The sequence below is a fragment of the Neofelis nebulosa genome, chromosome 16 (assembly GCF_028018385.1).
Source record: "Neofelis nebulosa isolate mNeoNeb1 chromosome 16, mNeoNeb1.pri, whole genome shotgun sequence".
NCBI lineage: Eukaryota > Metazoa > Chordata > Mammalia > Carnivora > Felidae > Neofelis > Neofelis nebulosa.
In genome coordinates, this window is record NC_080797.1 from 24,187,566 (window position 1) to 24,210,089 (window position 22,524).

At 41.0% G+C, this 22,524-nt stretch overlaps 1 long non-coding RNA gene across 1 annotated transcript in view; it reads left to right on the plus strand.

Moving 5' to 3' along the window:
* Positions 1-22,524, plus strand: part of LOC131497377 (uncharacterized) — a 49,665-nt gene that overhangs the window by 11,457 nt on the left and 15,684 nt on the right. Inside the window, exon 2 of the long non-coding RNA XR_009254930.1 lies at positions 4,913-5,059. This is a non-coding gene — a long non-coding RNA (uncharacterized LOC131497377). The remainder of the gene's footprint in view (positions 1-4,912; positions 5,060-22,524) is intronic.

The window sequence follows — 22,524 nt, forward strand, 5'->3', positions numbered from 1 at the left end:
AAAGAAAAAGAAAAAGAAAAGGGAGTCAGATAATTTGTAGTGTATTTAATCTACTTATAACTTATACCTCAAACACTAAGTTGATATGTAAAGCAAAGTAATCAATTTGAAACTAATGAGATAATTTCCGGCCTGTTTCATAGACCATGATCATCCCTGCCTCATCTGCACAGGAGTAGATAAGTGTCTGTTATCTCCGCTACACTTATAATCACCATTCTTTTTATTCAACCCAACAGTTGATGGTTGAGGACTGAAGACACTTGAGCTGATGAGGTACCATTCATTGTGATGGAGGCTGTAAATACTGTGAAGCATTAGGTGCAATAAAAATTCAAGTAAATGCGAATTTTGCCCCCCCCCCCATTTATGTCTAGAGGACTCTGGTAGAGATAGTAAGGTGTCAAATCTCAAGAACATAGCATTGGAAGACGCTGTTTTCCTATATAATATCCCATGGAAGCAGATACACTAACACAGCCCTAGCAGTTGCTTCCATGACCAAGGCAGTCTCTGTTGTCTCTAGTGGTTCGTAGGTATAATTTGATTACACTAGACCTATATAGGTTGGCCATAATTGTGAGAGGATTATAGCACAGACCCTGGAGGCAGACTGCCTGGCTGGGCTGGACTCCGGGCTCTTCGAATTACAGTTGACTCTTGAATAACACAGGTCTGAACTGCACAGGTCCACTTGTTTGTGGATTTTTTTTCAATAAATACAGTACAGTACTGTAAACGTATTTTCCTTATGATTTTCTTAGCAATATTTTCTTTTCTCTCACCTACTTTATTGTAAGAATACAGTATATAATAAACATAACATGCAGAATATGTGTGAATTGACTCTTTATGTTATCGGTAAGGCTTCCAGTGAGCAGTAGGTTATTACTACTTACATTTTGGAGGAGTCAAAAGTTATTCATGGATTTCCCTGCAACTAATATAACATTGCATGTCAACTACACTCAAATTAGAAAGAACTTATACAACTCAACACCCAAAAAACAATCCAATTAAAAATGGGCAGAAGAGGGGCTCCTGGGTGGCTCAGTCAGTAAGCGTCCGACTTCAGCTCAGGTCATGATCGAGCAGTTCGTGAGTTCAAGCCCTGGGTCGGGCTCTGTGCCGACAGCTCAGAGCCTGGAGCCTGCTTTGGATTCTGTGTCTTCCTCACTCTCTCTGTCCCTCCCCCACTCACACTTCTCTCTCTCTCTCTCTCTCTCTCAAAAATAAGTAAACATTTAAAAAAATTTTAATGGGCAGAAGAAATGAACAGACATTTTCCAAAGAAGACATACAGATGGCTGATAGACACATGAAAAGATGCTCAACATCGCTCATCATCAGAGAACTACAAATCAAAACTACGATGAGATATCACGTCACAACTGTCAGAATGGCTAAAATCAAAAACACAAGAAACAGGCGTTGGTGAAGAGGTGGAGAAAAAGGAACCCTCGTGCACTGTTGAAGGGAATGCAAACTGGTGCAGCCACTGTGGAAAACAGTTATGGAGCTTCTTCAAAAATTAAAAAATAGAACTACCCTGCAATCTAGTAATCGCATGTCTGGCTATTTACCCCAAGAATACCAAAACACTAATTCAAAAGGGTATGTTCGCCCCTATGTTTATTGCAGTATTATTTATAGTAGCCAAATAGCAAAATAATGAAACAGCCCAAGGGTCCATCCATAGATGAATGGATAAAGAAGATGTGGTATACACACGCACTGGAATACACCATGGAATATTATTCAGCCATGAAAAAGAATGGAATCTTCCCATTTACAATGACATGGATGGAGCTAGAGAGTATAATGCTAAGTGAAATAAGTCAGACAAAGACAAATACCACATGATTTCATCCATACGTAGAACTTAAGAAACAAGACAAATAAACAAAGGAAGAAGAAAGAGAGGCAAACCACGAAATAGACTCTTAACTGTAGAGAACGAACTGGTGGTTACCAGAGGGGAGGTGGGTGGGCGAATAGGTGAAACAGGTGATAGGGATTAAGGAATCCACTTGTGATGAGCACTGGGAGATGTATGAAATTGTTGAGTCACTATATTTTACACCTGAAGCCAATTTAACACTGTAGGTTAACTTCACCGAATTAAAATTCAAACCCTAATAATTTTTTTTAATTAAAAAAAAATATCATTCATCGGTGAGGGGGGTGGTTGGTACCCCTAACCCCCATATTGTTCAAGGGTCTGGACTAGTTCTGTGAATTGGGCTGAATATCACTTCTCCATGCCTCAGTTTACTACCCCACGCAGTACCTACCTCATGGGGTCGTCGTGAAGATTAAATAAACTAATCTACTTTAGCCTCTAAGAAGAGTGTCTGGTCCATGATGTGCTAATGGCTATTAGGTATTGAGGCTTTTGGTTATCTTTGTTGCTATTAAGTTTCTCAGCATTGGCTCCTTCTTTGAGAATGGAGATACTGTATATGAAGTGGAAGAGAATTGGGACGTAAGAACATGTGTCTTACCAAGTGATAAGAGAAATAAGAAAGCTTTGAAATTAGAGAAATGTTACTGCCAACATAAATGAAAAGAAATGCTTTGTTTAATGGAAGGGAAAGGGAGAAGAAATATTTTTTTATTGCAGCAAATCAAAACACTGTTGGATGCTTGTTAAGAGGAAATGGAGGCCATATGGAGAAAATAATTCCATTCCACAGGGGTGGAGTGGATTTTAAGGACAACTGAAGAGCCCAGGCATGAATTATGTAGGCCTTTGGCCATATAATGTCATTGATGAACAAAGCAAACAGCAGAGGGCATAGTATAGTTAATGAGAGGTGGAAAGAATCCTAAGGCTACAATGACCAGTTCTTATCATATGGCTTTCCTTATTAGAGAAATACACTGATAACATTATTTTGGTTCTTTCCAATCATTTGCATGCCGTAGGACATTAATATTCTAAATCCTTTTATTTAATCTCTATATTCTGATATTCATTGTCTTTGCATGAACTTTTTTCTTGTAACCTTTACTGGTGGTGCTGCCTTTTTGCTAATCAAGTTGTTAATTAACTAAATTAGCTCAGTTTTAAAATTTATATTAGAAATATTTTAAAAATCAAAATATTTTCCCTGGGCCTTGTTGCCTAATAATTAAATAAAGAAGGGGTTGGAGCATGTATTGGAGGTATTTTATTTTATTTATTTATTAATTTTTTTTTTTAATTTATTTTTGAGACAGAGACAGAGCATGAGCACGGGAGGGGCACAGAGAGAGGGAGACACAGCATCCAAAGCAGGCTCCAGGCTATGAGCTGTCAGCACAGAGCCTGATGCAGGGCTCGAACTCATGGACCGTGAGATCATGACCTGAGCTGAAGTTGGATGCTTAATGGGCTGAGCCACCCAGGCACCCCTATTATTATTATTATTGTTATTATTATTTTAAAATGGAACAATTCTGGGACACCTGGGTGGCCTAGTCAGTTAAGCGTCTGACTCTTCACTTTGACTCAGGTCATGATCTCACAGTGCTGAGATCAAGCCCCACGTGGGGCTCTGCACTGGGCACGGAGCCTGCTTTGGATTCTCTCTCTCCCTCTCCCTCTGCCCCTCCCCTGCTCGCTCTGTCTTTCTCTCAACAAAATAATAATAATATAATAATAATAATAATTTTAAAAAGAAGTAATTCTTATGAAATATTTATTATTAAAGAAATGCATTTTAAATTTAATTTATTAAAGAAATTAATTCATTAATTGCTATGTTTGAAATAATTTGTTTAATACTTATCAAAAGGATCTGCATGAACTGTTTGGAACCAGGCAGGGGTAAAGGAAAAGAACCAGAAAACAAAACTTTACGAATTTTTTTATCTGAAAGACTTACTTTCCATCATGAATTTAAAAACATACATTAAAAAAAATATTCTTCCTTTAGCAATGTTAAGAGAAGTCCAGACACGAAAAGTCATCCAGTAAGAATCTGCAGGGCTTCAAAAGGATAGATAGGATTATATTGAGTTTTAATAAGTGTTGAGAAAAATTAAAAAGCCAGCCTACAGGTAGTATGTTCTATTGCTTCCTTTCCACAATTTTAGTGCCACAATTTTATTATGGATTCTGCAGCTAAGTTTTTGGCCTGACTAAAGATGTATGCATTTAACCTTTTAACTTTAATTTATCTGGATGAATTATGTTAAGAATTTACGATCAATGCTGGTGTGGGGTTCTTCACTTATTGTGAAGAAAATAAGGCATTATTTTAGATTTCCTGTTCACAGTGACCGAGATGCCTTCAAAGAAAAAAAAACAACAAAGTTTCTGTAACAAGAGCCTAAGCGAATATCTATCCGTGTACCTTCCCAAAAAATGAACTGAGCCTTGTGTCTTAAAAACAGCATTTTAAAAATAAGTCATAAGGGGGATGAAGAGCTGAACCGTGGTAGATGATATTCCAGTTATCTCCTCAATCAATTTTGTAGAATGCTTTGGAAGCAGAATAACAAGGAATATGAAATCATTTTTCAAGATGCTATATATGTGCACACTCTTTAGTTCTATTTCTGTATTCATTGGCACAGGCAATTTATGCAATGTACTTGTGATACTCCAAGAACAAAGACCAATTTCCCTGAAGGTTATGAGCACCCCTTGAATTTTACAAATGCAAAAAATATACATATATATTTTTTCATGTAGTTACATTTAGATAACGAAGTCTGCTAGATTTACAGAGTCTCCATGTTGAGTCTCAGAAATTATGCCCACGGTGGATATTTTTTATTCCGAGATTCAGAAGGTAAATGCAGGCAGCTCTTAACAAGCATCGACAAGTAGTTAAGTGTCAGTGAGTGTTGTGAACGATGGAGGGCCGAAAGGCCTTAGCCATCAGCTTCTGAACACGAGTATCTTTTATTGTTGGGAAAACAGATATCCGATTGATCTGCTACTGATCCTCCATCCAGGTTTCAGGATCCGACCGGACCTCTGTGTGACTGAAATGAACCACCTGTTACCTTCAAATACAAGTGAGGAAAAGGTCGAGTGAAGACAATAGATTAATCCCTTTGGCAACAGGTAGCCATTTTGCTGGTTTTCCTTTACTTTGGGGAGATGTGCAGGCTGAGAGTAGAAATGCCTCCCGTCCGGACCCTCCTCCCGTGATGCCCCCCCGTGACCATGGCAGGCATTTGTGCACACGATATCCCACCAGAGGGGATCCCAGGGTTCGGAAGTAGCCCTGTATCTTTGCTCATCTGATTGCTCCTTGAGCGTTGACTATCATGGTTTCGTTTGTTTTCTAATTGCACCAACGGTGCTTTGCCAGAGAATTATTTCCCTCACAGCGGAGGTAGGGATAGCATCCGTGCTCAAACCCTTCGTAGCTACCTGACAAATAATCCACAGTGGAAATCCATGGACTGCAAGAGGCACAGACCCTTTGCAGCTTTTCTCCCCGTTCATGAAACCTAATCGGAATGAACAGGGCACAAAGATCGGCTGATTACTCTCTCCCCGCACTTCCCCTGAAATTTCCCCATCTTTGGGGGCACAATCCTGCTTAAACTTGTTTCTTCACATTCCATAAACAGGGCAGAGTTCTGAATGTGTATACACTCTACCCTTACCCAGTTTCAAGTTGTGTAATAGCTGTAAATGCCCTCTTGTGTCTGGGGATAGCACGAAACTAAGCCTTAATGGAATGTCTACCGAAAGAAAAACCTTTGGGCACCCTCTTAGTATTTAGACACAGACAGAAAAGCATGCTTTGCCCATTTTGCTAAAGCCTGGGTCCCCATTCTAAGATCATAGAAGAAAATCAAGACAGGAAAGGGTCTGAGTTCACAAACCCTGGTCTCTTAGACCTGAATGTGGAAAATTAGGGCCAGTTTGAAAGTTTTAATTTGCTTTATTAGCTTAAGAGTTGGACTGTTGGGGCACCTGGGTTGCTCAGTAGGTTGAGCGTCAGACTCTTGGTTTCAGCTCAGGTCATGATCTCACGGTTCATGACTTCGAGCCCCACATCAGGCTCCACCCTGACAGTGCAGAGGTTGCTTGGGATTCTCTCTCTCCTTCTCCCTCTGCCCCTCCCCTGCTCGTGCTCTCTGTCTCTCTCAAAATAAAAAAGTAAACTTTAAAAATAATTTTAAAAAAGAGTTGGGATGTTCACTCTCAGGTTTTAGCTGCTCAGAAACCAACATGCTCGTTCAGATATATCCACATACAGGAGTCACACGACCCCTCCTCATTCAATGACTAAACTATAAGAACCTAAATTGGGACTACAAGAATGCTTTTAGGTTGGCTAGTAGGAGGCTTAGTTATAATTTCAGAAATGGTCCACACAGATGAAAAGGGGGAAAGGATGGCTACAGAGATCTGGCAGTCAACCTCTTGAGTTCTGTTACTCATTTTAATAGTGTTTTCATTCATTCATATTCATTCATTCATTCATTCATTCTGCCTTGGAGAAAAGATGGACTGGGGAGAAGAATGAGTTCAGATATCTCACTTGATAATCTTGCTCTTTCTGAGAGGTTCACCTGTCTGTTGTGAATAGGAAGAACTTTGCTTATAAAATCACATACAGCTAGCCATCTTTAGACGGGTGGCGATCGTGGCCATCATCTTCTTAAAATTGCGTTCGAACTTCCTTTTCTCATATATGCTTTGGAAATCCAAGAAGCCATCAGCACCAGTGATGTAGCTGAACCAAGCCTTTGGTCAAAGAAAGGATAGCCGACGAGTGGGTGGGTGAGGGTCCCAGTAAAACCCTGGTCGTAAGGCTAATTAGGCCTGTAGATGCTTTTAATTGTGTGATTTCTAAATATTCCTCTGTGCTCAGAGGTATATGCTGTTTTGGGTAAATGGCTGGATAGAAATGATGAACGAATGAAGAAGCATCTTCATAACATATCTCTTTGATTACATTGATCTTTATCTCTCTTTATGTCAGCAACCTGGCCTTCTTGTTCTCTTCCCTATCTCTAGGGCACGATTTGTCAGCCTTGGCACTGTTAACATTTTGGACCAGATCATTCTTTCTCGAGAGGCGCTGTCCTTTGCATCCCTGGCCTCTACCCACTGGGCCATAGTAGCAACCCCCTTCGTTCTCACAACCAAAAAGGTCTTCAGACACAGCCCAAATGTTGCCTTGGGGGCAAAACCACCCGTGACTGAGAGCCACGACTCCAGGGTAAACAGATTCTCCAAGACAGTCCCGGTCCACACATTTTCCCAACTGTAGGGCAACGCTTTCACTCTCAAAAGGGTCATAATTTGACAGGGAGTTAAATGGTCCCCCAACACATCTCGGTAAATTGCAACCCCGTGTTTCCAGTTGCCCACGCCAAAACTGAGGACGCTCTTAGCCCCTCTCATTCCCTGATTCCTCCTGTCAACCCCCAGCAGGCCCAGTTAAATAAAACCACCTTCAGGCACGCCTGGGGGGCTCAGTCGCTTAAGTGTCTGACTCTCGATTTGGGCTCCGGTCACGATCTCGCGGTTCACGGGGTCGAGCCCACATCAGGCTCTGCACTAACAGCGTGGAACCTGCTTGGGATTCTTCTCACCTGCCCTATCTGCCCCTCCCCTGCACGCACTCTCTCTCTCTCTCTCTCTCACTCAAAATAAATAAACTAAAAAAAAAAAAAAACCACTTTCAAACTGTGCCACGTCTAGCACCTCTGTCCACCTCCCCGATGCCACACCAGTCCTCACCTGTCCCCTTCACGTGTGCCCCATTTCGGGCTGTTCTCAGCACAGCTGCCAAAGCTGTCATGTCTGATTAGAAGTCGGCCCGTGTCACTCCTGTGTTCAAAGTCCTTCAGTGGCTTCCCAATCCGCTCAGAGTAGAAGCCGAAGTCCGGCTGTACTGACCTCTGCTAGTCCTTAGACACCTGGCGGGCCCCGTGTCAGGGCTTTCCTCTGTCAGTTCCTTCTGCCCGATCACCTCCTGCTCCCCCCACTCTAGACGTCCCTGCCTGCCCCCCAGCTGCTCCCTCGTTTGGCAAGTTTGTCTTCTAATATCAGCGTCATGGCAAAGCCTTCTCTGATCACCCTACTTAAAATCACCCCTTCCGTTCATCTCCCGTGCTTGATTTTTTTTCCACAGCCCTTATCGTTATCTGACACACTAAATTGTCACCCTTTTATTTACTCGCTTCCTAATCTGTCGTGGGACCCTCAGAATGAGTAGGCAGACTCCATGCGGACAGAGATTTTTCTCTGTTGTATTTACTGTGCCACGCTCAGCGTCTTGAGCAGTTTTCCTGGGAAACACCTAGAAGGCAGTCATTAAATGCTGAATGAATGTGGTGCCCCTGGGTGGCTCAGTCGGCTGAGCGTCCGACTTCGGCTCAGGTCACGATCTCCCGGTTCGTGGGTTCGAGCCCCGCGTCGGGCTCTGTGCTGACAGCTGGGAGCCTGGAGCCTGCTCCGGATTCTGTGCCTCCCTCCCCCTCTGCCCCGACCCCACTGGCGCTCTGTCTCTGTCTCTCAAAAAAAAATGAACACACGTTAAAAAATAAAAAAAAAATGTAAATACTGAATGAGTGCAATAGGGAATTTATTGAATGCTTACTTTCTTCTAGGCATCGGGCTAAATACTGAGCCTACAAAGTGAGTGCAATACTGTCCCTGCCTTCAAGAAGCTTACAATCTAGTAGAGGACACAGGCGTGTAAATACATAAGCACAGTTGAGAGAGATGCTTGCGCTAAAGGGAGACATGCAGGGAGCCGAAATAGAGGAATTGAAGGGGTTGGTAGAGCACAAGGGGACCGCAGCGTGTTGAGGAGGAAATGCAGGGTGCGAAGAAAGAATACTTAAGATGCTCCTTCTTGCCACCCTGTCACAGCCCATTATCTGCCTGGCTGCTGCATTGCAAATATAGTGTGAATGACAAAATAAAGCCACTGCGTGTGCCCGTGGTTCCTCACCCTGGACACCTACACTTGGAGTGTGGAATTCTAACTCTTTTGCCTGGTATGTGAGACTCGGCCTAAGCTGGCTTCCTGCCCAGATTTATCTATTGCCACTCTCCTCCAGACCGCCTTTCTCACTGACTCGACTGGGCGGAACGGAATGTGTTCTCAACACGCTGCGGCTTTTCCTTGCTCCTGGGATGCCCTCCCCATGGCAGGGTCTACCTGTCAGGATTCAGCCGAAATGGAACAACCTCTCGGAAGTCTTCCTCAATGTCACCTTCCGTCTGGGTGAATGAGCACACAAAAGGCCAAAGGCACCTGCATCAGGCAGGGTGGAGGAGCTCATTTCTAAACAGCTTGAACCTAGGGGCGCCTGGGGGGCTCAGTCAGTTGAGCGTCCGACTTCGGCTCAGGTCACGATCTCCCGGTTCGTGGGTTCGAGCCCCGCATTGGGCTCTGTGCCCACAGCTGGGAGCCTGGAGCCTGCTTTCAGATTCTTCGTCTCCCTCTCTCTCTCTGCCCCTCCCCCGCTCACACTCTGTCTCTCTCCGCCTCTCCAAAAAAATAAATAAATGTTAAAAAAAAAAAATGAAAACACAATGAACCTATTAAGAAAGTCAGAAACATGGTGCAAAAAAGGAAATACCATCAATCAAGACTGTGTTATGAACTTTGAGTAACTGTGATTTGAGATGCACATTCCTGGAACAAGCAATGACAAACCGGTCATAGGTCCGTGTAAACAAGGAGACAGCACAGGCCCAGGGCCTGGACCATGAGAGAAGAGGAAGATTAGCACGTTTTCAAAGCATTTCCCTCATCTGCCGGAAGTTTAATCTGGGAAAGGTTGGAATTAAATCCTAGGGGCGCCTGGGTGGCGCAGTCGGTTAAGCGTCCGACTTCAGCCAGGTCACGATCTCGCGGTCCGTGAGTTCGAGCCCCGCGTCAGGCTCTGGGCTGATGGCTCGGAGCCTGGAGCCTGTTTCCGATTCTGTGTCTCCCTCTCTCTCTGCCCCTCCCCCGTTCATGCTCTGTCTCTCTCTGTCCCAAAAATAAATAAAAAAAAAAAAAAAAAATGAAAAGTAAAAAAAAAATCCTGGACCATACTGTTTGTCACTCCATATAACTGTATTTAAGCGTATATTAAAGTTAAATGCATAGTAAACTCTGTAAGCCTATTTTATGTTTTGAGTTTTATGGTTTATAAGTACTAATTCCTGTTACCATGATAAAGTCATGAGTTGAAAGTGCTAATTCAAATATTTTTTCAAGTTTATTTATTTATTTTGAGAGAGACACAGACAGAGCATGAGCAGGGGAGGGGCAGAGAGAGAGAGAGAGAGAGAGGAGAGAGACAGTCCCAAGCAGGCTCTGTGCTGTCAGTGCTCAATCTCACAAACCGTGAGATCATGACCTGAGCCGAAATCAAGAGTCAGACACTTCACCGACCGAGCCACCGGGGTCCCCTCAGGTTTTTTTTAAAAGCAAATGCTACAACCAAGTGGACTGGAGTGTGGTTACAGTCAAGAATCAACCAGAGTCAGACCAGTTACGTTAGCAGCATGCTTCATAGTATAATATCTCTGTAAGACCCGTTCCTCTTTGAATATTTATTCAACAATTGAATAGTTCAATATTCAATTCAACATCCCATTGAGTAATTCAATTACTGAAGGCCTAAGTGTCAGACATTTTTTTTTTTTTTGATCTTCTAACATTCTCAAGGGCCTACGAATTAAGTGTATTTTCTCCACTATGGATAATGAAGCTGAAGCTTAAAGAGATTTAAGGCTTTCACCAGCCAGCAAGACAAGAACTCAAGATTCAAACCCACTTTGTTCTAAAGTCAAAGCTCATTCTTAGCTACTGTACGCATCTGCCTCTGTGCTACACCGATGGATGATTTAATTTCGGGCATTTGTGTCTGAACTGACAATAATCTTTTGTACCAAATGTATAGAGATTTTGATGGTAGCCTATGTATCATGAGTCTTGGTTAGTCACAGAAATTATTTACTCAGTTTATAGTTGTTACATCCTAAACTCCTTGAGATTAACGAAATGGCTGATAATAATGTTCGAGGCCTAATTATTAGCTTGAGCAGGTGCACTTCATGCTTGGTACCTAATCACATACTGGGCCTTTGTGAAAACAGAACAGTTAGACTAATATCAGCAACTCCTGAAGGAAGATTAAAGTAGCTGACAAGATCTTGAAAATTCCCTTGGATATTATGGGATTTCATTTTAAGTGAAAAATGCAAAGCAATTACATTTCTTGTAGCAGAATTCCTTATTTTATGTAATTTATACTGAGTATTTTTATTTAAAAGTTAGCAAACTTGATTTTTACAAACATGTAAAAAATATTAGTGCATATGGAAAAGATGGAGAGGATATTTTTTGGTCTTAGGAGAGTAGACGAAGTGAATGAGTTTTCTCCTTTAAAAGTTTTTCAATATTGTTGTTTTAGTGGTTTCTCATTTTTAAAAGAAACAACAAAGTAAAACTTACTATTTAACACATAGAAGAATGTTGTGGGCTGGATTCTATTTTACCATGTATGTGATGTTACCCAAGTCACTTAATTCTATACAGTTAGAATATATTTACTATAAAAACAACTAGATTACAAATTATCCCCATCCCTTCTACTTGCCCTATAATCCCTTGGGGGCAAATCACCTGTTGTAGGTTGAACTGTGTTCCCCGAAAGACACGTTCAAGTCCTAACCCCGGTGTGTTTGACCTTATTTGGAAATGCGATCTTTGCAGGTGCAGTCAAATTAAGACTAGGTAATATTGAATTAATATGGGCCTTAATCCAATGACTGACATCCTTCCAAAGCAAGGGACATTTGGGCGCACAGAAGACAAACAGGGAGAAGGCCAGGTGATGGCAGAAGTAGAAATGGGAAGGATGTATCTACAAACCAAGGAACACCAAGGATTGTGGGTAAACCAGAAGTATGGAAGAAGCATGGAAGCCTCCAGAGGAGCGCAGACCTGCCAACACCTTGATCTCAGACTTCTGGCTGCCAGAACTGTGAGAATAAATTTCCGTTGTCTGTTACTTCGTGGTAACGTGTTACAACAGTCCTACCTTGGGTGATAGGTCCCCCAAACCTGCAAGGTCCGCATGGATTATCTACATCAATCATGGGATGAAGCGAAGGAAGCAGTGTGGCATCTGACAACCCTGGTAATAGGAGGACCCCCAAATCATCCGCAGGTTCTTGCTGAGAACAGCAACCCAAACCAGAAAGGATTGTACTGGATTCAATTCATGAGTGGATGCGGAGACCGGGGTGGGATAAGGTCTAACCATGTCTAATGATACTTGAGGAATCCAACCTCCGTAAGCTCAGAAAGCCAGCACATCACATCAACGAGCCCTTCCAGGAAAGTTCTGCTTTGGACATGATGGAGTTACAGCCTCCCTGGGCTTTCTTCAGATAAATGCTGAACAAAACACCAAAGTCAACAAACCGCAGCAAGCAGATCTTGGAAGGCTTAAACTCCGATGGAGGGCACCCCCTCGTTCCGGTCGGGCAAGAAGGGGTCTCAGGGCAAGCAGAGCTTCCACAGAGTTAGGAGAGACCCCACGGATGACCGAGGACCCCAAAGTGGCCGTGAGAACTTGCCAAGTTTCTGGTTCACCCTGGGATCACACATGTGCAAAACGGACTGGAGTCCCTCTGAACCGAGAGCCGAGACATCACCCAACCCAGGTGTTGACAATTTGCAGCTTTAGTAGAACGATTAATTGCCTACTGAAACATAAATATCAATGACCTGGAGGAAAATGACAGAATCCACAATGTCCAGGGTCCGATGGAAAATTACTCTACGTACACAGAGCCAGAAAAGATGTGATCCATTTTAAAGGGAGAAGGCTATCAACTGATGCCAACCCCAAGAGGACCAAGGTGTCAGAATCCTCAGGCCAGAATTAAAAGCCACTATTATAACTATGCCGAATGAGGCAACCGGGATCATTCTCACAGGGAATCAAAATATAGGAAATTGACAGAAATGTAAAAGAAAAACAAACAGATGTTTAAACAAAAATACAATATAAAAATATATTCCTATAATATAAATTCAAATATCAAATTTATTGGATAGCTTCAGTAGAAGAATGGAGATGACAGGAAAAATGATCAGTGAACCCGAAAGAGATAGATGATAGATGGATGGATGGATGGATAGATAGATAGATAGATAGATGGATAGATAGATAGATAGATAGATAGATGACAGATAGATCTCTTTCTGATAAAGGTACTAAAGTGAGTTCCAGACAAGAAATAAGAGTGGAAGGACTTTAACATAATGATTGGTGGTATGCATTAAGCATATACTTAATTTGAAGTATTAAGAATCAATAACAATTATAAGGATTATGTGTTGTAGTACAAATATAGTACAATTATTTTTAATGATGAAGAATTGGGACTTTATGTAAAAAGTCGACTAAGCTTGCTGATCTTCTTAGTGGTCTGAGTTAGGACTAAACAAACCTAAAATCAGATGTTGGGCAGCTGAGGAGAAAAAAGAAAAAGTAAATGAGAGTGTTGAGTATTCAATATTGCTTATAGGTAGGAAACCATAATACATTATGACCAAGTGCAGGTTATCTCAGAAACGCAAGAGTGGCTCAGTATTAGAAAATCCAAAATTTATCACCTGTATAAGGCTAGAGAGGAAAATGATATAATCATCTCTGTAGATGTAAAGAAGACATTTGACCAATTTAATACCCGTTCTTTCTAAAATACTCAAGTATTGATATATGGATACTTCCTGAATATGAACTATACACACACACACACACACACACACACACACACACACACACAATATCAGCATTTTCCTTACTTAGTGGGGAATTAGAGGCTTTTCCTGTAAAATTCAGAAACAATATAATGATGCTTGCAATCTCCATTCCTATTTCCTATTGTGTTGGAAGTATTAGTCAATACAACTAGATACAGAGTTAGCGCTCAAGACACATAGATTAAAAAGCAAAAAGCAAAAAGTAGGGGTGCCTGGCTGGCTTAGTCTATAGAGCATGTGACTCTTGATCTGGGGTTGTGAGTTCAGGCCTCACGTTGGGTGTGGAGATTACGTAAAAAATAAAAATAAAGAGCAAGAACTATAAAGACCTGTGCTGTCCAGTATGGTAGCCAACAGTGACATGTGATTATTTACGTTTAAAATAAGTATTGTTGGGGGATCTGGGTGGCTCAGTCGGTTGAGCATCGAACTGAGCTCAGTTCATGATCTCACGATATGTGAGTTCAAGCTCCTGCATCTGGCTCCCTGCTGTCAGTGCAGAGCGCACTTCGGATCCTCTGGCCCCTCTGCCCCTCCCCCACTCACACCCTTTCTCAAAAATAAAACATGTTTTTAAAAAGTAAGTATTGTTAGGGGCGCCTGGGTGGCTCAGTCGGTTAAGCAGCCGACTTCAGCTCAGGTCATGATCTCGCGGTCCGTGAGTTTGAGCCCCGCGTTGGGTTCTGTGCTGACAGCTCAGAGCCGGGAGCCTGTTTCAGATTCTGTGTCTCCCTCTGTCTGACCCTCCCCTGTTCATGCTCTGTCTCTCCCTGTCTCAAAAATAAAATAAAACGTTAAAAAAAAATTTTTTTTAAAGTAAGCATTGTCAGTTTTTTGTTTACTTTTCCAGTTTGTACTACACAGTTTAATAATAAAAATGGGGTTTTCTTAATGGAAAAAATAAAGTAATTATAAGTAAAAGAAAGTTAGAATTCAGTTCCTCAGTCACACTAGCCATAGTCCAGGTGCTTAATAACCATACATTGATGGTAGCTTCTATTTTGGACGAGGTAGATATTAAACATTTCCATCATTACAAAACTTCTATTGGATAGTTCTATTATAGACCATATATATATATATATGTGTGTGTATATATATATATATATATATATGTATATATATATGTATGTGTATATATATATATGTGTATATATATATGTATGTATATATATGTATATATATACACACACACATATATATATATATATACACACACATATATATATACGTATATATATATATAACTTGAAAACCCAAAATAAGCAATGGAAAAAATAGTACAATTAAAAAATTAGGCAAGTATTGAGTTTTAAAATTAACACACCAGATCCATTGCTTGCATACAGACTATTTTTATAATAGCAATAAATATAAATATTCGTGTTCTTGGGTAGGAATACTTCAGAAAAATGTTAGTTTTTCCCTTCATTAATCTACACATGTAATGCCATCCCAACAGAAATACTCTGAGCTTTTTTCTGTAACTAGACACGCGGGTTATGAAATGCTTCGGGAGAATTAGACAAGCAAGAGGAATAAGAAGAGCAATGTGGCGAGGTGGCTGCTGGTTTGCAAACTGGCCCCATACAGGGAGGCCCAGGAGAGACAGGAGGCAGAGGCCGGCGGCTCCAGATCGGTAGGTGGTGGTTTTAAGAAGGGGACTTACGATGGGGCGCCTGGGTGGCGCAGTCGGTTAAGCGTCCGACTTCAGCCAGGTCACGATCTCGCGGTCCGTGAGTTCGAGCCCCGCGTCAGGCTCTGGGCTGATGGCTCGGAGCCTGGAGCCTGTTTCCGATTCTGTGTCTCCCTCTCTCTCTGCCCCTCCCCCGTTCATGCTCTGTCTCTCTCTGTCCCAAAAATAAATTTAAAAATGTTGAAAAAAAAAAATTAAAAAAAAAAAAAAAAAAAAAAAGAAGGGGACTTACGAGACTTGTCTCGGACGCCGCCAGGCAAGTAGATTTCCGAACCCTCCGGGAGACTCTTAAACATTCACACAGCGACCTTAAAGGAGTTCCGTCATGTAGAGTGTCCAGAAGGTGTCAACAACACATTGTTCTCTCAAGGCTGCCTCCTTGAAAATGCCTCTGGCTGTCCGCATGGCGGGCAAAACACGCCTGGTACATTTCAAGTACAGGGGAGGGGGCGGGGAACCTCTGATGACCCCCGGGGTCCAGGACGCGAGTCAACCCGTGGTCATAACCTCCTGGTGACCTCCTCCAATAATAGTATTGCCAGGTATCAAGATATACTCCAAAGCAGTGATTCGCAACTTTTCTCCGCACTCCAGGGAACACACAGCAGCATTTGGAGACATTTTGATTATCACAGCTAGGGACTGGGATGGGAGTAGGGGTTTATTGCTGGTATCTAGTGAGTAGAAGCCAAGGATTATGCTAACCATCTTACAATGCACAGAATACCCCCCTCCAAAAAAGAATGATTTAGTCCAAAATGTCGATACTGCAGAGGTTGAGAATCCTGGCTCCAAAACTTCTTTATTTAAGTCATATTGGTATTGTTGCATGAATAGACAGGCCACTGGGGGAAAAAGTAGACAATTCAGAATTAGATCTAGTTGCGTGTTTAATTTAGTATACAATAAAGACACACTGGAAATTAGTGAGGAAGAGGTTGATTTTTTTAAAAAATTTTCTTTTAATGTTAATTTATTTTTGAGAGAGAAAGAGAGAGAGACAGAGCATGAGAGGGGGAGGAGCAGAGAGAGGGGGGGACAGACTCTGAAGCAAATTCCAGGCTCCTAGTTGTCAGCACAGAGCCCCACGTGGGGCTCCAATCCGTGAACTGTGAGATCATGACCTGAGCTGAAGTTGGACACTTAACCAACTGAGCCACCCAGGTGTCCCAAGATTGGTTTTTAAGTAAGGAGGACTGTGATGTCTGGATAGCCATATGGAAAAAAGCTGAAGTTGGACCCAATCCTTGATAGTACTTCAGGATACATTAAAAATAGATCAGATATGGGGTGCCTGGGTGGCTCAGTGAGTTAAGCTTCTGATTCTCGATATTGGCTTAAGTCAAGATCTCTCAGTCATGAGATCGAGCCCGTGACAGGCTCAGTAGGCACAGAGCTCAGAGACTGCTTCAGATTCTCTCTCTCCCTCTCTCTCTGCCCCTCCCCAGTCATTCTCTCTCTCTCTCTCAAAATAAATAAATAAAACTTTTAAAAAATTTTAAAATAGATCAGAGAGTTAGATTTATTTATTTAAATCATCTCTACACCCAATGTAGGAGATCAAGAGTCACGTGCTCCATCATCTAAGCCAGCCAGGCACCCCTAGATCAAATATTTAAATGCAAAAAAATGAAACATAATATACACACAGAAGCCCTCATTCATCTTAATATGTACATCTTTATAAATTCTTTTTTTAAAGTTTATTTATTTTGAGAGAGAGAGAGAGAGAGAGAGAGGGAAAGAGAGAGGGAGAGGGCAGAGGAGATACAAAGAAAGAGAGGGAGAGAGAATTCCAAGCAGACTCCACACCGTCAGCACAGAGCCTGACACAGGGCCCGAACTCACAAACCTGGAGATCGTGACCTGAGCCAAAAACAAGAGTCAGACACTTAACCGACTGAGCCACCCAGGTGCTCCGATAAATTCTTATAAATAAGATAACGACTATATACATCAAGAAATAGAACAGTACTGTCACAACAGAAGGCCATCTCCTATGGTATTTTCCGGATTACAGTGTCTTTCCTCTTTCCAGAATTAATCACTATTCTGATATTCTGAGCTTTATGGAAATCAGTTCCTTGATTTTCCTGATATCTCTATGAGTCTAAACAGAAGAGCTACGTTTTGCCCTTAATTATATTTTATATAAGTGGAAGCATACCATATCTCTTCTTGTGTATCTTGCTTTTGTGTTTTTCTCTCAAGATGTTTATGTAATACATCCACATCGGCATATCTGATTATAGTTCCTGTTGATGGTTTTATAATATTCTTTTTATGGATCTACCTCCATTTATCCATTCTGTTGTTGATAGGTGGTTGAATTGTTTCCACATTTTGGCCCTTATGAATAATACTGCTATAAACATTCTTGTGTGTGTGTGTGTGTGTGTGTGTGTGTGTGTGTGTGTGTGCACATGTCCCTGTATTGTTTCAGAATATATAGGAGTATCTTGGGTGGGGGGGATGTATATTACATTCTTGAAAAGAATGTACATTCTATGGTTATTACAAGCAATTGTCTACAGATGTCTGTTCAAGTTTTGTTAATCATGTTTTTCAAATCTTTTATATCTATTTGTCCTTTTTGTTTATTGCATCAATTACTCAAGGTTTTTTTTTTCTCACAGTACAATTCATGGATATTTTTCTTTCTTTTGTGGTTCTTTCTTCTTTATGTACCTTCAGACTGTGTTACTAGGTGTACATAAAGTGTAGAATGGCTTCCTCCCTTTTAAATTTAATGTTTTCATTAAAAAATTTTTTTAATTTAATGTTTTATCCTTATGAAGTGGTCCACTTTATCCCTAGTTTCTGTTTTTATCTTTAAGTTTACTTTCTTTCATATCCACTAGAGTTTTTTTTGAGGTGTTTTTTTTTTTAATTTTATTTATGTAATCTCTACACTCAACATGGGGCTCGAACTCACAACCCTGAGATCAAGAGTTGCATGCCCTTCTGAGCCAGCCAGGCACCGCTCTTTCATATCTGTTTGGCTACCCGAGCTTCCTGTGGTTAGCACACACCGAAGCATGTGAGTGTATTGGCCTTACTTATCCTTCTTGGAATTTACCAAACCAACCGAAGCATGTGAGTGTACTGGCCTTACTTATCCTTCTTGGAATTTACCAAACCACTGATCTGTGAATTGGCAACCTAACCAGTTCTGGATAGTTCTCAGCCTTTATCTCTTCAAACATTGCCTCCGTTTCTTCCCTCTGCTCTTTCTAGAACTAATCAAACATATGTCAGACTTCTCCACATCTCTTAAGCTCTCTTCTGTCTTGTTCACATTTTTCCCACTCTACTGAAATGCTGGGTAATTTCTTCAATCTTTTCATTATCTAATTCTTCTTTGTTTTTTCTGCTTCTTGACACATCTACTGAACTTCTGATTTCAACTACTACATTTTTCATCTTGAGAACATTCCATTTCGTTCTTTTTCAAAACTGCAACATTACTCTTAGTTTTCTGCTGTCTGCCAATATCTCCAAACACGTTTATGTCTTTAAATGCACCGAGGATATTGTTTTCTAATCTGCATCTGGTTGTTGGCAGGACTGTTTCTGCTGTTTCTTGTTTCTGCTGCTTCTCTTTCATGCTGCCTTATTTCCTTGTGCCTTGGCGATCACCGGTGGAGCACTGATGATTGTCTTTGAAATACTTTGTAGGGATTCTACGGTGCCTATGAGGATAGTGGCCTCCTCCTAAAGGCATTTGCCACTCACATCTGCCTGTACATTAGTGCATTACCAACGGGGGAGCACTTCATCCAAGTTCAAGGCTTGGGATTCCCGGTCCATCCCAGCTATGCACATCCGGGGTGCAGGTCTGCATGAGGCTGGTCTGTGGCAAGAGTGGTAATTTTATTCCCAGGCCACGCCGACACAAACCTTTATGCCAAGGCGACCCTGAAGTTGGGGCCCTGGGGAGGTCAGATGTAGTTTGTCCTTACCTTAAGAATGTAGCCTTTTGGGAGTCCCAACTAATATTGGGAGGGAGGGTTCTTTTTTAGACATTCTTCTTTAGATGTGCTTTGGTCCTTGGCTTCTGCCTTTATTCCACTGAAGGCAAGGAACAGAAAAGTCCAAGTATGAAGGGTCAGCAAATATCTTCTTTTTGATCTATCTTTTTGATGTAAAGAAGATATTTGCTGACCCTTCATACTTGGACTTTTCTGTTCCTTGCCTTCAGTGGAATAAAGGCAGAAGCCAAGGACCAAAGCACATCTAAAGAAAGATCAAAAATGTTTTTGATGGGATCACCTGGGTGGCTCAGTCGGTGAAGCATCTGACTCTTTACTTTGGGTCAGGTCGTGCTCTCATAGGTCATGGGTTTGAGCCCTGAGTCAGGGTCTGCACGAGCCTGCTTGGGATTCTTTCTCTCTCTGTCCCTCCCCTGCTCACAGGCACTCGCTCTCTCTCTCTCTCTCTCTCTCTCTCTCAATCTCTCAAAATAAATACATAAACAACAAAAAATTTTTTAAATAAATGTCTTTAAAAAATATCTTTGATGCTCTAATGTAAAGCTTGGTTTCACTTTCTTTAAATAAAAAATACATAAAAATCCAAAGAAAAAATATAACCAATTTTATTTCCACCACCTATAATTAACTACTATTTATATCCTCTCATATTTGTTTTGCTATACTACTTTTTAAAAGTTATTTATGCTCTTTTAAAGTAATTTAGGCAAAAAAGAAATATAGGGACACCTAGCTGGCTCAGTTGGGAGAGCATGTGCCCCTTGATCTTGAGGTCATGAGTTTGGGCCCCCTATTGGATGTGGAGATGACTTAAATAAAAATAAGACAAGAAAGAAAGAAAGAAAGAAAGAAAGAAAGAAAGAAAGAAAGAAAGAAAGAAAGAAAGAAAGAAAGAAAGAAAGAAAGAAAGAAAGAAAGAAAGAAAGAAAGAAAGAAAGAAAGGAAGACAGGAAGAAAGAAAGACAGGAAGAAAAAAAGAAAGAGAAAGGAAAACTGAGCATTTTAAAAGCTTGTGTTGTCAACATTAAACAACATTCTAGACACCACTGATGCACATGCAGCCTTTTGTGCACCAAGACAGATAAAATATTGATCATGAATAGATAAAAAGATAAAAATACTTTGTAAAAATGGCAACTATAAGTGCGATTGCCATTAAAATATTACATTTTCTTGGGGTGCCTAGGGTGCGGTTAAACATTGGACTTGATTTCCGCTCAGGTCATGATCTCAGGGTCCTGAAATCGAGCCCTGCGTTGGGCTCTGTGCTGACAGTGAGGAGCCTGCTTGGGAATCTCTCTCTCTCCCTCTCTCTCTCTCTGCCCTTCCGCCACCCATGAGCACGCTCTCAGAATACACAAGCATTTTTTAAATTACATGTTGTTCAATCCAAACGCTTTGGGACGCAGCGAAGGCAGTCCTGAGAGGAAAATACATTGCAATCCAGGCCTATCTCCAGAAACAAGAAAAATCCCAAATACAAAATCTAAGAGCACACCTAAAGGAAATAGAAGCAGAACAGCAAAGGAAGCCTAAACCCAGCAGAAGAAGAGAAATAATAAAGATCAGAGCAGAAATAAACAACATAGAATCTAAAAAACTGTTGAGCAGATCAATGAAACCAAGAGTTGGTTTTTTGAAAAAATAAACAAAATTGACAAACCTCTAGCGAGGCTTCTCAAAAAGAAAAGGGAGATGACCCAAATAGATAAAATCATGAATGAAAATGGAATTATTACAACCTATCCCTCAGAGATACAAACAATTATCAGGGAATACTATATGAAAAATTATATGCCAACAAATTGGACAACCTGGAAGAAATGGACAAATTCCTAAACACCCACACTCTTCCAAAACTCAATCAGGAGGAAATAGAAAGCTTGAACAGACCCATAACCAGCGAAGAAATTGAATCAGTTATCAAAAATCTCCCAACAAATAAGAGTCCAGGACCAGATGGCTTCCCAGGGGAGTTCTACCAGACGTTTAAAGCAGAGATAATACCTATCCTTCTCAAGCTATTCCAAGAAATAGAAAGGGAAGGAAAACTTCCAGACTCATTCTATGAAGCCAGTATTACTTTGGTTCCTAAACCAGACAGAGACCCAGTAAAAAAAGAGAACTACAGGCCAATATCCCTGATGAATATGGATGCAAAAATTCTCAATAAGATACTAGCAAATCGAATTCAACGGCATATAAAAAGAATTATTCACCATGATCAAGTGGGATTCATTCCTGGGATGCAGGGCTGGTTCAACATTCGCAAATCGATCAACGTGATACATCACATTAACAAAAAAAAAGAGAAGAACCATATGAATCCTGTCAATCGATGCAGAAAAAGCCTTTGACAAAATCCAGCACCCTTTCTTAATAAAAACCCTCAAGAAAGTCGGGATAGAAGGAACATACTTAAAGATCATAAAAGCCATTTATGAAAAGCCCACAGCTAACATCATCCTCAATGGGGAAAAACTGAGAGCTTTTTCCCTGAGATCAGGAACACGACAGGGATGCCCACTCTCACCGCTGTTGTTTAACATAGTGTTGGAAGTGCTAGCATCAGCAATCAGACAACAAAAGGAAATCAAAGGCATCAAAATTGGCAAAGATGAAGTCAAGCTTTCGCTTTTTGCAGATGACATGATATTATACATGGAAAATCCGATAGACTCCACCAAAAGTCTGCTAGAACTGATACATGAATTCAGCAAAGTTGCAGGATACAAAATCAATGTACAGAAATCAGTTGCATTCTTATACACTAACAATGAAGCAACAGAAAGACAAATAAAGAAACTGATCCCATTCACAATTGCACCAAGAAGCATAAATTACATGTTGTTGAATTTAGTGTAAGAAAAATAAAAGGAAGTGAAATTGGAATTGTTGAACTTCACATGTCTCTACCACAGGAAAACTCATTTCCTAAAATAGGTCTCTAGGGTTAATTTTAAAAAAGTACAGGGGTGAACATTAAAAACAGTAAGATATTTAAGTCATTATGCTTTTTAAAAACGTTACATCCTTCAGATTTGGGAAGTATTTACAGACTGTCTGCTGTGAGCCTTAGGGGATGTTC